Consider the following 5,081-nt stretch of genomic DNA (forward strand, 5'->3'; position numbering starts at 1 on the left):
TCACACTGCGCTCTATGGCCAAGGTTCTCACTGAGACTGCTGGTTGTTCATGCCCCGGTGTTTGGCCCGATGAGCCAACGCCAGTATGATCTAGGAGAATAGACACGTGTGGCAGGCAGCTCTTTTCAGTCCAGAAATGTACCCAGTTGGTTACTGGTGAATTATTTACATTAGCCAAGCAGAACATAGTGACCTAGAAGCTGGTATAAGAGGCGGTAATTAAAATTCTTGTTGGAAGTGTCTAGCACTCCTGGTTGGAGGATAAAATGTGTGAGACATGAACACCAATCTGATGGTTTCCTATTTTATTTTAGCTTTCGGACAGAACCTGACCATACAGTTTAATATTTCATCATCTTTTTTTTCCAACTTGTTTTTCTACGTTGTAGGCTCACACTCTTGTGGATTCAGGTTCCTCACTATGAATGTCCAATCTGCCTCCTGCTACATCCGAGGATCTGTCAGAGGAACGCAGTGGGAAGGTTGAGCTCTCTGGCACGGCAAGGTCAGTAAACTTTTACAATACTGTAAAGCATGAAAGTGGTATGAAATGGATGACAGCCTTCAGTCTAAAGTTGACATGCACCCCTCCTTCCCTTTGTTTTCTTATAAATGATGCAATCAACCCTCGCTGCTTGGCTTTCACACCAGGAGACTGAAAGTGGTCAAATTGTCATCAGGTTCGAGGGGGGGGAAAACAATTTATAAAAAGGCGAGTGCTGTTTAATACGTAAAGGACCTTTTGCTTTATATGGTAATGAATTTCAAATGTCTCCTTCACTTCAGGAGCAAGAGGCTGCGGTGAGGGCCTTACAGCTGTTCCGTGGAGATAATTGATTTTGGAATAGGCTGACGAGAGCGCAGGCAGGCGGGGTTGACGCTGCTTTACAGCGGGGTCCGAGCCAATTTCCGCAGGCCTCGTCCCTTTAATTACAGCAGTGCTGGAGCGCAGGACATGGCAGCACTCTTCCCTGGGCAAATTAAACCCCCTCACCAGTCTTGGTTCTGCCCTCCCCCCACCACACAGAGGCCTTATGAATGTTTCATGACTCTGCTTCTTTCTCCCGGCCTATCACTATGGCTGCCGGCAGCACTCCTGGTGCCGCTTCCTGTGACCTCCCTGAGTGGCAAGGAAAGAGTTGAATAACACAGGTTAAATAAAGGTAATTTCACAAGTTCACATTTACATATAATGGTTAAGGTTATGCGTACTTGGCGTGCTGTCCTGGTTGAGGGCTCCGAGCTCGGAATTTCTGCCTGAAACCAGAGTACTCCCCCCGTTGGTAAGAGTAGATGGAACTAGAGATGGAACTAAAAGTGAGAAGATGGGGTGGAGGTGGGATGCTGATAAACTGTCAAGGAACAAAGGAGAGTTCTGCTGTTATATATCTTGTCCAGATTGATTTCTACTTGTGCTGAATGTGTTAATTGTCTGCACCTGCTCCTCCCGAACCTTGTTAATAAAACATAATTCTAACAAATAACAAAACTAAATTTAATTTACACCTTAATAAAAGTCGATAAGATATGGGAAAAAAATGATATAAAAACAAATAAATGAACAAATATGCGAATCATTCTAGATCGACCAATGAGTGCTCTTTGTCATTTGGTCATGGGTGTCAAGGAGCATGCGCAATCACTGAAGAGACAAGCTTGATTGAGAAGAGCTCCACTCAAACCACTACTCCCTACCCCCTATGCTCACCAGCATAATAGAAACACCACTTTCGGACCACTTGCGCCGTTGATTACGTCATTGCTGTCACAATATTTAAACGCGTGCGTGCTTACAAACAACTTATACATGTCTAACAAAATTGTAAAACTACAACATATAAGTTAAACGAGACAGAACACAACTTACATGTGTATGACAAATTTGTATTGTCGCGCGGCTCTTCTTGTCGTTTGTCCGCCATTTTTACGATCAGCGCAATGCATGATGGTATAGGGGGTTGGGTTAGTGACCATCGGTTGTACACTACTTTTCAAAATTCATTCTGGGATACCTTGAGTGGACTATATAGGGTATAATAATCATCACTATACATTCGGACAGCACTACAAAACGGCGAGCTCACTATATAGTCCACTATGTAGTGAATAAGATTTCGGACACAGGTGATCGTCATGATCCATTTTAAAAATCTTAGATTGAAAATCTTTGAAAAAAGGTATGAGAAACTGCATTCAATGCATTCTGAATAAGAGGCCGACTGAATAGAGGAATACATTCTACCTCTTCACCAACGCCATTTTATGATCACGCACGCCTGTAGTTGAGGTGTGCCTCTGTGAGAGCAAAAGAAAAACAAATCACACAGAATTCACCGTCGCTTGTTGGTCACGTGTCTGTATTAGAAAGAAAGCAATTGATTAGCAATTTGCCTAAAAGGACTTTGGTTTGTCTCACCAGTTTGGTTGCTATAGATATATCAACCTAAATGCGTCACACTAAATGCGCCTCTATAGCACGTAGTGTGTTTTATCGGTTTATCGTGAGAGTGACGATTTTGAGGCTGTGTTAACCACAGACCTTATTTCAGGCGATTTAGCAAAAACCCATACAAAAAGCCCATAGACTTTAGGGCGAGGGAACCGGAAGTACTAAAATGCTAACTCACTTCTGTGTTTAGGCCTACAAAGGGACGTAACTTCGGCATTCTGTACACATACGTTTGGTTAGGATTAGTATGGCAAGCCAAGAGGTTCAGAATTACACCATAAATTAAAAAAAATAATAATAATTAGCCATAAACTAATTTGTTTAAATTAGGAATATTAGGTTGAATGAGTTAGAATGAACTGTTTTATTAATCAAAGTCTGGTACTTTTTACTAGGTTGTCATTGTGGTACATCTACTTTTACTAAAGTAAATATGTTGTTATTTGTACTTATATTAAAGTACTGAGATTCAGTATTTCCTCCCCCACTGATCACAAATCAGCCTTGAAGAGAGGAAGAGGCAATCTTGCATGTTGAAATAGTCCAAAACACTTCAGAAATATACAAATAATCATCCATTTTTATTCAATTCAATTTGATTAAGAAAACGGTACATTTTCTTTTTTAGTATTTAGATTGCAGCCCTGTTCTCTTAGGCTAGATAAGCACTTGATAAGCACTTTGTTAACAATGTCCGCATAAGCATTTTGCATGTCTTGGGCTGATGCATATTGTTTTTGACTTGCAATGTTTCTTTCTAACCTTTTCTTATATTACAGACCTGTTAGATTATTCATTATAAAAAGTGATGTGTTCTTTTGATTTTTCTTTTTTTTTTTTTTTTTTTTTTTTGATTTTTCAGGAATTTATCTTCTCCTGTGATCAACCGTGTTTGGCTGTGTATATGATCAACAGTGTTTGGCTGTGTATTTGGCTGTGTACATCCCCATGCCAAGGTATGTTACAACCCAATTTAGGACAAGTACCATGTGTTTTCAAACTGGGGGCTACTAAAGTGTCTGCAAAGTGTCTTTATGTTGTTTCTGTGGTTTATATTAGGTGTATTTAACTACTATGTACTTAAATAAAAACAAAATAATAATAATAATAACAATAATTGTTAGTTATACAATGTACTTATTGTGTTCATGTTGTATTGCAAAACAACTGTGCTGCTATTGAGGTGGGATACGGTTTGGGACAGGTGTTGGTAGTATAATAAGGGTGGGTAAACAATGTATGATGTAATTGCAGAAAATAATTACAGCTGTAATTACATGCACGTGTTTTCTAAATATAAGTACAATGTAAAAGCATATGCTTTTAAAAATGAGTGCATAATGCCATGCTTAAATACACTAAATGTAAAGTAGACTGATTGGAAGTCATGAGATTAATCCTGCCATAGAAACACAGTGACCTATTAATTTAAAATTGTATAAAAAGAGACACTACTGTTCATGAGTTTGGAAAAAAAAACTTTCTTTTTTCTGTCTTTTCTTTTTCTTTTCTTTTTCTCTGATCCAAGACTTGAATTATTTGATTGAAAAAACATAAATAATAATGCAGCATAGCAAAAACACTAATATTGTGAAATATTATTGCAATTTAATATTTTTTTATTTTTATTTTTACATTTTCTATTTTAATATACTTTTAAATGTAATTTATTCCTGTGAAGCTGAATTTTCAGCAGCCATAATTCCAGTCTTGACAACAAAAAAGACAGTAAAAACAGTAATATTTTAAAATTTATTACAATTTTTTTTACATTTATTATTACAATTTAAAATAATTCAATATCCAGCAGCCATAATTCCAGTCTTGACAAAAAACAGTAAAAACAGTAATATTTTTACATTTATTACAAATTATTTTAAATTTATTATTACAATTTAAAATAACTCAAAAATAACTCACATGATCCTTCAGAAATCCTTCTAATATGCTTAATTTGTGCTCAAGAATCATTTCTATAGTGAATATATTAAAAACAGTTGTGCAGTTTAATATATTTTTTGTTGAAACTGATACATTTTGTTTGCAGTGTTCTTTGACGGATAGAAAGTTCAAAAGAACCGCATTTATTTAAATAGAAAAATTTTGTAACATTATAAATGTTTTTACTGTGGTTTGTGAGCAATGTTCATTGCTGAGTAGAAGTATTTACTTAATAAAAACTTTTTAAATGGTAATAATTCATGGTATTCATAGCACATTTAAAAATGCTATAAACGTGCTTTACAGAACAACCAGATTAACAGACCTCCTGCATAACAACGCATAAAACACAAGAGCAGCAAAGCTAAGCGTAATCTTAAAACCGAATCAGACTCATATAAAATAGTAAAACAGGAGTCGCAAAGCAGTGTCAGACTCAATAATAAGAAAAAAACAAACAGGCGTAGCAAAGCAGTGTCAGACTCAAATGGAAAGACAGTTATAACGTATCATCAACATAATACAAAGTAAATAATTTTACAATTTAGTATTTTGGCTTAGTGCAAAAGACATAAAAGCCAGTTTGAAAAACTTTTTTTTTTGGAAGACCACTGATTTGAACTCATTGGGTTCCCATTATAATACTAGGCCAATACTATCTCAGCATCATATACTACATTTTTTTTTTTTT

The 5,081-nt window shown here is 36.3% G+C and overlaps 1 long non-coding RNA gene across 1 annotated transcript; it reads left to right on the top strand.

The window, feature by feature from the left end:
• The first annotated feature begins 393 nt into the window (after positions 1 to 393).
• LOC148971514 (uncharacterized) lies at positions 394 to 3,398 on the top strand. The gene is made up of 4 exons (XR_016147185.1): positions 394 to 505; positions 652 to 680; positions 787 to 1,163; positions 3,312 to 3,398. It is a non-coding gene; the product is annotated as an uncharacterized LOC148971514 (long non-coding RNA).
• Positions 3,399 to 5,081: the final 1,683 nt, after the last annotated feature.

The sequence above is a fragment of the Pimephales promelas genome, chromosome 17 (genome assembly GCF_988280905.1).
Source record: "Pimephales promelas chromosome 17, fPimPro1.hap1.1, whole genome shotgun sequence".
In the NCBI taxonomy this organism is placed as follows: domain Eukaryota; kingdom Metazoa; phylum Chordata; class Actinopteri; order Cypriniformes; family Leuciscidae; genus Pimephales; species Pimephales promelas.